Here is a 10,357-nt window from a genome sequence, read left to right as displayed (position 1 = left end):
GTGCTGTACAGTACAACGTGACCGTTTCCACACCCTAATTGTAGACTAACCAAAACGGAGATTCAGTGAAAGTAAAAACTCTCATTAGTTGCTCCAAATCCTATTGTAACAATTGGATGACTTTGGGTGTTCCAGTAAGCCATTTGTTGCCTTCATTAGCCGACTTTATTCTTAAAAGAATTCCAGCACAGAGAAGAGAAAGGAGCCTTGAATAATTTAACATGTCGATAAAATACTGTTAGACTTGGGGGATTATGGTTACGGACAGTGCTATTTGCCTGTGTTAAGCCAAACGCGAAAACCCAGGAAAATTAACAGGTACAGTAGGCTACAATACTGTAAAGTAGGCCTACAATTGCAAAAAAAACTATGCTTAAATCGACTGCTGTTCTTTACTGTATGCTGCACATTTTTACATTGTATTTCATTTCCAGCTAGACTATTCAAGCCATCGACTCACTGATGGTTGAAGATTATGAGCGATCGGCAAATGTAGTCTGGAATCTGCTGGAATCACAGCACAACATCAGTATCGCTTTAATCACAGTCAGAAGACAGTTGAAAAACTTGAGTGAATTTACGGAAAAGCTCTGTAAGACATACTTTATATATAACAGTAGTGTATATATATATATATATATATATATATACACATCAAATTGACCAGAATTACAGTGTAGACATTGTTAATGTTGTAAATGACTATTGTATCTGGAAACGGCTGATCTTTAATGGAATATCTACATAGGCGTACAGAGGCCCATTATCAGCAAGCATCACTCCTCTGTCCCAATGGCACGTTGTGTTAGCTAATCCAAGTTTATCATTTTAAAAGACTAAATCGATCATTAGAAAACCATTTGCAATTATGTTAACACAGCTGACAACTGTTGTGCAGATTAATGCAGCAATAGAACTGGCCTTATTTAGACTAGTTGAGTATCTGGAGCATCAACATTTGCGGGTTCGATTACAGGCTCAAAATGTCCAGAAACAAAGACTTTCTTCTGAAACTCATCAGTCTGTTCTTGTTCTGAGAAATGAAGGCTATTCCATGTGAGAAATTGCCAAGAAACTGAAGATCTTGTACAATGCTGTGTACTACTCCCTTCACAGAACAGCGCAAACTGGCTCTAACCAGAATAGAAAGAGGAGTGGGAGGCCCCGGTGCACAACTGAGCAAAAGGACAAGTACATTAGAATGTCTAGTTTGAGAAACAGACACCTCACAAGTCGTCAACTGGCAGTTTTTTAAAATAGTACCCTCAAAACACCCATCTCAACGTCAACAGTGAAGAGGCGACTCCGGGATGCTGACATTCTAGGCAGAGTTGCAAAGAAAAGGCCATATCTCAGACTTGCCAATACAAATTAAATATTAACATGGGCAAAAGAACACAGACACTGGACAGAGGAAGGTTGGAAAAAAGTGTTCCGTCTATAATGGAGTGGCCAGCACAGTCACCGGATCTCAACCCTATTGAGCAGTTGTGGGAGCAGCTTGACCGTATGGTATGTAAGCAGTGCCCATCAAGCCAATCCAACTTGTAGGAGGTGCTTCAGGAAGCATGGGGTGAAATCTCTTCAGATTACCTCAACAAATTGAAACTAGAATGCCAAAGGTCTGCAAGACTGTAATTGCTGCAAATGGAAGATTCTTTGATAAAAGCAAAGTTTATTTAAATAAAAAATCATTATTTATAACCTTGTCAACATCTTGACTATATTTCCTATTCATTTTGCAACTCATTTCATATATGTTTTCATGGAAAACAAGGACATTTCTAAGTGACCCCAAACCTTTGAACGGTAGTGTATTTTTTTAACCTTTATTTAACTAGGCAATTCAAAAGAACAAATATTTTTTACAATGACGGCCTACCCCTGCCAAACCCAGATGACGCTGGGCCAATTGTGCGCCACCCTATGGGAGTCCCAATCAGGGCCGGATGTGATACAGCCTGGATTCAAACCAGGGACTGTAGTGATGTCACGTCCTGACCTTAGTTCCTTTTTTATGTCTCTGTTTTAGTTTGGTCAGGGCGTGAGTTGGGGTGGGCATTCTATGTATTGTATTCTAGGTTTTGTATTTCCGTGTTTGGCCTGGAATGGTTCCCAATCAGAGGCAGCTGTTAATCGTTGTCTCTGATTGAGAACCATACTTAGGCAGCCTGCTTTCCCACTATGATTTGTGGGTAGTTATTTTCTGTTTAGTGTTTTGTTGCACCTTGCAGAACTGTTAGTTTGTCGGTTTGTTGTTTTTGTTCCAGTATTCATCTTTATTAAAATCATTATGAATACGTACCATGCTGCACTTTGGTCCTCTTCTCCTTCTCCCAACAGCAATCGTTACAAGTGATGCCTCCTGCACTGAGATGCCTTAAACCGCTGCGCCACTCAGGAGCCATGACCAATATGTGTGTATATATATTTTTTTTTCAGAACATTAACCGTTAAACTGTTCTATAGTTTCGACCCAATGATTTGTCTGCCAGACAAAGAACTTTGCGTGCTGCCCAGGTATGGATCAAAGCTTGCGAGACATTCAATGACATCATCAAGAGATTTGCTGGACCCTATTTCAGAGGTGTTTTTGGGACCACATTTCAATAGCCCTTGTAAAAAAAAAACAAGAGTTTGATTGAAATGTTTTTCCACTTGACTCTTCCATTAATTTTGAAAGAGTATATTTATAATTATTTATTAACGAAAGCATAAAGATGTTGATAAAGAAATACTGTACAGTAGTTGTTTATCTGATATTTGCAGGTTACATGAGGTTTGGAGTTAGAAATGTAAAACTTTAGATTACTTAATACGTTGCAATCCTTTTGTAAAGGTTGAACAGTCTAATGTCCAGATAATAGTCCTTCATCACTTTGATTATGCTGTAACAACATACTGTAGCACCATGATATCTATCTATCTAGGATATCTATTAATTTAAGTGGGCAGATTAGGGCATTCAGGAGGAACGGAGACATTTCAAAAATACTGTTAGTCTTGGGGATTTTGGTCATGGCATCCAGGTTTTCTATTTTCACCTCCAGATGAAAAGAATTTCGGGTTACTGACGTGCCCAAAGTAAACTGCCTGTTACTCAGGCCCAGAAGCTAGGATATGCATATTCTTGGTATCATTTGACAGGAAACATTCTGAAGTTTGTGGAAATGTGAATTGAATGTAGGAGAATGTAACACAATAGATCTGGTAGAAGATAATACAAGGAAAAAATATGTTATCTATTTTTTATTGTTGTTGCATCATCTTTCAAATGAAAAAGAACAGCCAAACATTCAGGATAATTTGAGTGAAGAACAAGGGCGACTATAGTTGAGCAAAGTTTCAGACGTAACTTGAAGAAGTCCCCCAGGTGTCCCACACAAATGTCCCCAAGTGGCCGGTCCACACCTCCCATGCCCTTGTTGTAGTCCTTCACAGCAGCTGAAATGGGGACATTTTTTGTGGTCCATGCCCCGCTACCGTCCTTCACACGCCTGGCGACGTGATCGCCACTGAAGGACTTGTGGATAGTTGTGCACATGACCACCTCTCTGGTACCCATCCACTTTACAAAGAGCAGGCCATCTTCACGAATCCATCGCATGGTACCCCTGCTCAGCACGCTTAGGCATGTCGTTCACCTTTGTTTTTGGAAAGCCCACTCTGTTGGTCCGAATGGTGCCACAAGCCCACACATCTCAGGTCTGTGAACAGGGTAGGGCTTGTGTAGAATTTGTCCACAAACAGTTTGTAGCCCTTCCCCAGCAGTTGAAAATCCAATAACTCCATAGCGGAATCATAACTCAGTCCATTACCTGTAGCAAAACTGTTTTTGCAGGTGTAGGCACAATTCTGGCCTTTGAGGCTACCATCCTCGCATCTATGGACAGGTTCTGAGCGGGCTGAAATAGGTCTTGAGAGGTTTGATTTTGCAGAGCCTATCCTAAACCTAGCCTAAAACTTGGTGTGTCTCTCTTCTTGTCATTCTCCCCATCAAGATGGCGTAGCAGTGAAGACGTGTTTGTTTTGTCCTCTCATGTACTATTTTTCCATATTTTTTGTATATTTATTTCAATTTATTTTCAATCTCTTCTCGATTTTTTATTCGATTATACCTTCCGGTAACTTGCTTCACCCAATGTGATACGGAATCGCTATTATTTTCAATTTTAGAACACATTCAAGAATCTCCAGAAGCTAACCAGATAGTTAGCTACAAGCTATTTAGTCATTGTTAGCCACTGCTAGCGGCTTTTACCTTCTGCACAGATACCAGCCCTGTTTTTAGCCTGGACAATACTCGTCTGACTACCAATATCGCTTGTCTACCAATATCGGACTGCATCTCCACAACAACGCCGGATTCCTGCCGTAATCCCTGGACCACTACTTCTGATCTTCACAGCTAGCTAGCTCACAGCTAGCTTTCACTCACCGTGGCACCTAGTACCGAAGCTATTCCCTGAGGCCCACCTCCCGGCCTACTCAGCTGTTCACCCGAACCCCACTCATACACGGCTAGAGCCCAAAACTCCACCGGATCCTTGCTGTAAACTCTGGACCTTGGCACCGGATCACCGCTGCTACCGATTGGATATAGTGGCTAACGCCACTGCCACGAAGCTAGCACCAGTTAGCCGTGAGCCAGGCACATCTCCCGAATAGCAAACTAAATTCCACAATACCGCTTTCGCCATCTGGCTTGGATTCTCTGTCGACACGGCGCCCCGCCGCACCACCACGACTGGTCTGCCGACGAATATTCCATCCGCTGTGCCTTCATCCGGCCGCCGTCGGAGCAGACGCTACTAACTTTAAACGCCGTGTCGCTAGCGTAGTGGGGCTCCCCTGTTCCATCTACTGCTCCCCCCTGGACACTATGATCACTTGGCTACATAGCTGATGCCTACTGGACTGTCCACTAACCACGGTACTCCACTGTTTATTTATTTTTTATCTGTCAGCCCCAGCCGTGAACTCAGGCTCTGTGTGAAGTTAATCCGACCCTCTCTGCCTAGTCATCGCCATTTTACCTGCTGTTGTTGTATTAGCTGTTGTTTTAGCTTGCTCTCCCAATCAACACCTGTGAATACTTTATGCCTCGCTGTATGTCTCTCTCAAATGTCAATATGCCTTGTATACCGTTGTTCAGGTTAGTTATCATTATTTTAGTTTTCAATGGACCCACTAGTTCCACTCTTCATACCTCTGATACTTCCTTTGTCCCACCTCCCACACATGCGGTGACCTCACCCATTACAACCAGCATGTCCAGAGATACAACCTCTCTTATCATCACCCAGTGCCTGGGCTTACCTCCGCTGCACCCGCACCCCACCATACCCCTGTCTGTACATTATGCCCTGAATATATTCTACCATGCCCAGAAATCTGCTCCTTTTATTCTTTGTCCCCAACCCCCTCTCGGCGACCAGTTTTGATAGCCTTTAGCCGCAACCTAATTCTACTCCTCCTCTGTTCCGCGGGTGATGTGGAGGTAAACCCAGGCCCTGCATGTCCCCAGGCACCCTCATTTGTTGACTTCTGTGGTCGAAAAAGCCTTGGTATCATGCATGTCAACATCAGAAGCCTCCTCCCTAAGTTTGTTTTAATCACTGCTTTAGCACACTCTGCCAACCCTGAAGTCCTTGCTGTGTCTGAATCCTGGCTTAGGAAGGCCACCAAAACTTCTGAGATTTCCATACCCAACTATAACATTTTCCGTCAAGAAAGAACTGCCAAAGGGGGAGGAGTTGCAGTCTACTGCAGAGATAGCCTGCAAAGTAATGTCATACTTTCCAGGTCCATACCCAAACAGTTCGAACTTCTAATTTTTAAAGTTAATCTCTCCAGAAACAAGTCTCTCACTGTTGCCGCCTACTACCGACCCCCCTCAGCTCCCAGCTGTGCCCTGGACACCATTTGTGAGTTGATCGCTCCCCATCTAGCTTCAGAGATTGTTCTGTTAGGTGACCTAAACTGGGATATACTTAACACCCCGGCAGTCCTATAATCTAAGCTAGATGCCCTCAATCTCACACAAATCATCAGGGAACCCACCAGGTACAACCCTAAATCTGTAAACAAGGGCACCCTCATAGACGTTATCCTGACCAACTCGCACCCCAAATACACCTCCGCTGTCTTCAATCAGGATCTCAGCGATCACTGCCTCATTGCCTGTATCCGCTACGGGTCTGCAGTCAAACGACCACCCCTAATCACTGAAAAACGCTCCCTAAAACACTTCTGCGAGCAAGCCTTTTTAATCGACCTGGCCCGGGTATCCTGGAAGGATATTGACCTCATCCCGTCAGTTGAGGATGCCTGGTCATTCTTTAAAAGTAACTTCGTCACCATCTTAGATAAGCATGCTCCGTTCAAAAAATGCAGAACTAAGAACAGATTTAGCCCCTGGTTCACTCCAGACCTGACTGCCCTCGACCAGCACAAAAACATTCTGTGGCGGACAGCAATAGCATCGAATAGTCCCCGCAATATGCAACTGTTCAGGGAAGTCAGGAACCAATACACGCAGTCAGTCAGGAAAGCAAAGGCCAGCTTTTTCAAGCAGAAATGTGCATCCTGTAGCTCTAACTCCAAAAAGTTCTGGGACACTGTAAAGTCCATGGAGAACAAGAGCACCTCCTCCCAGCTGCCCACTGCACTGAGGCTAGGTAACACGGTCACCACCGATAAATCCATGATAATCGAAAACTTCAACAAGCATTTCTCAACGGCTGGCCATGCCTTCCTCCTGGCTACTCCAACCTCGGCCAACAGCTCCACCTCCCCCCACAGCTACTCGCCCAAGCCTCCCCAGCTTCTCCTTTACCCATATCCAGATAGCAGATGTTCTGAAAGAGCTGCAAAACCTGGACCTGTACAAATCAGCTGGGTTTGACAATCTGGACCCTCTATTTCTGAAACTATCCGCCGCCATTGTCGCAACCCCTATTACCAGCCTGTTCAACCTCTCTTTCATATTGTCTGAGATCCCCAAGGACTGGAAAGCTGCCAAGCTACCTTCTCCGCTGTGCAATCTGGTTTCCGAGCCGGTCACGGGTGTACTAAACGATATCATAACCGCCATCGATAAAAGACAGTACTGTGCAGCCATCTTCATCGACCTGGCCAAGGCTTTCGACTCTGTCAATCACCATATTCTTATCGGCAGACTCAGTAGCCTTGGTTTTACTTATGACTGCCTTGCCTGGTTCTCCAACTACTTTGCAGACAGAGTTCAGTGTATCAAATCGGAGGGCATGTTGTCCGGTCCTCTGGCAGTCTCTATGAGGGTGCAACAGGGTTCAATTCTCGGGCCGACTCTTTTCTCTGTATATATCAATGATGTTGCTCTTGCTACGGGCGATTCCCTGATCCACCTCTACACAGATGACACCATTCTGTATACTTCTGGCCCTTCCTTGGACACTGTGGTATCTTACCTCCAAACGAGCTTCAATGCCATACAACACTCCTTCCGTGGCCTCCAACTGCTCTTAAATGCTAGTAAAACCAAATGCATGCTTTTCAACAGTTCGTTGCCTGCACCCGCATGCCCGACTAGCATCACCACCCTGGATGGTTCCAACCTAGAATATGTGGAAATCTATAATTACCTAGGTGTCTGGCTAGACTGTAAACTCTCCTTCCAGACTCATATCAAACATCTCCAATCCAAAATCAAATCTAGAATCGGCTTTCTATTTCGCAACAAAGCCTCCTTCACTCACGCCGTCAAACTTACCCTAGTAAAATTGACTATCCTACCGATCCTCGACTTCGACGATGTCATCTACAAAATGGCTTCCAATACTCTACTCAAAAAACTGGATGCAGTTTATCACAGTGCCATCCGCTTTGTTACTAAAGCACCTTATACCACCCACCACTGCGACCTGTATGCTCTAGTCGGCTGGCCCCTGCTACATATTCGTCGCCAGACCCACTGGCTCCGGGTCATCTACAAGTCCATGCTAGGTAAAGCTCCACCTTATCCCAGTCCACTGGTCACAATGGCAACACCCACCCGTAGCACGCGCTCCAGCAGGTGTATCTCACTGATCATCCCTAAAGCCAACACCTCATTTGGCCGCCTTTCCTTTCAGTTCTCTGCTGCCTGTGACTGGAAAGAATTGCAAAAATCGTTGAAGTTGGAGACTTTTATCTCCCTCACCAACTTTAAACATCTGCTATCTGAGCAACTAACCGATCGCTGCAGCTGTACATAGTCCATCGTAAATAGCCCACCCAATTTACCTACCTCATCCCCATACTGTTTTTTATTTATTTACTTTTCTGCTCTTTTGCACACCAGTATCTCTACCTGCACATGACCATCTGATCATTTATCACTCCAGTGTTAATCTGCTAAATTGTAATTATTCGCCTACATCCTTTTGCACACAATGTATATAGACTCTCTTTTTTCTTTCCCCTACTGTGTTATTGACTTGTTTATTGTTTACTCCATGTGTAGCTCTGTGTTGTTGTCTGTTCACACTGCTATGCTTTATCTTGGCCAAGTCGCAGTTGTAAATGAGAACTTGTTCTCAACTAGCCTATCTGGTAAAATAAAGGTGAAATAAAATTAAAATAAATAAAATCAACTTCTGGGTCACTGATGTGAAGCGTCCGTGAGATAGCCAGAAATATTTTACAAGACATGACAGTGATGGGGAAAGGCCATTGGTAGAGAGCTGACATTTTCCAGTAGTCCCTCAGAGTTTTCAACTTCACGAGCCACATGTAAATGACCATTGAAAAGTAACAGAAAAGGTGTGACATGGAAATGGTCTTCCATGCCTCTTTCTTTCCTGCCTGCTTCTTAGCACCATACTTATTTGTGTTAGACACCAGGGAATCAATAACATATGAGATGAAAAACAGTTGAAAAAGTTGAAGGGGGCTGTATTTTGCAGCCATGTCTGGTTGAGGTCCTGGCTGCCTTTTTCTAAATACTGGTGGAATTGGTTCCACATCATCTTCTAGCACAGAGTGCCAACGACCCTCTGCCCCTGTATCAAATCAGTAAGAATACTTTCACATATGAGCCATGTATCAACACGTAAAATAAACATATGTATTATGTATGAGTACAGGGAACAGTGCTGTTCCATTCCATGTTTATATAAAATAAATGTACAAAAATATATCACACACACACACACACACACACACACACAAGCACACAGACACACACACACACACACACACACACACACACACACACACACACACACACACACACACACACACACACACACACACACACACACAGACACACACACACACACGAGTTTACAACAAAGGCTGGTCTTCGAACGTACAACCATTACATATTGCCGTTTACCTCAGCTCACACCATAATCGCATGGTATGCTTTCGCTGTAAAGCCTTTTTGAAATCTGACAGCTGGATTAACAAGAAGTTAAGCTTTTAAATGATGTAAGATACATGTATTTACAAGAATGTTTAATATTACAAATGGTATATTTTGAATTTTAGCATTCTGCAATTTCACCGGGTGTTAGCCAGGTGGGACGCTACCGTTAGGACTCTCTGGATGCAGGGAGCATTTGTCCTTCTGCCTCCCCTGGGTTCTTTGTGGAAAAAAGGACAAAACCCTATGCCTGTGTATCGACTACTAGGGCCTTGATGACATCACAATAAAAAGCCTTTACCCTCTACCAATCATGTCCTCAGCATTTGAGCCTCTACAGGGGGTGAACATCTTTTTGAAGTTGGACCTTCTGAACGCCTTCCTCCTAGTTCGGACACAGGAAGGAGATGAGTGGAAGACAGCCTTCAACACGGCTAGTGGACACTACGAGTACCTGGTTATGCCATTCTGACTGACCAACGATTCCACAGTATTCCAGGCCCTGGTCAATGATGTGCTCCATGACATGTTAAACCGGTTTGTGTTTGTCTACCTCAACGACACCCTTGCATTTTCCCATTCGGCTCAAGAGCATGTCTTCCAGCGCCTCCTGGAGAACCAGCTGTTTGTTAAAGCAGAGAAATGTGAATTCCATCGCTCCACTCTCTTCTTTTTGGGATACATCATCGCTGCAGGTAACGTTCAGATGGATCGTGACAAGGTGAGAGCAGTGGTGGATTGGCCCCAACCCACATCCAGAGTGCAGCTGCAACCTTTCCTGGGTTTTGCACATTCTTAAAGCCGCTTTATTCAGGGCTACCAGCACCCTGGCTTCCCCCTTCTCTGCACTCACCTACCCCAAGGTTCCGTTTACGTCAGCTGCTAACTGGACGTTGTTGGATCTTAAGCATTGTTTCACTACTGCCCCCATCCTAATCCATCAGAACCCGTCCCGTCAGTCGTGGTGCA

This window comes from Oncorhynchus masou, chromosome 3 (genome assembly GCF_036934945.1).
Source record: "Oncorhynchus masou masou isolate Uvic2021 chromosome 3, UVic_Omas_1.1, whole genome shotgun sequence".
Taxonomy (NCBI): domain Eukaryota; kingdom Metazoa; phylum Chordata; class Actinopteri; order Salmoniformes; family Salmonidae; genus Oncorhynchus; species Oncorhynchus masou.
This window is presented reverse-complemented; position numbering follows the sequence as displayed.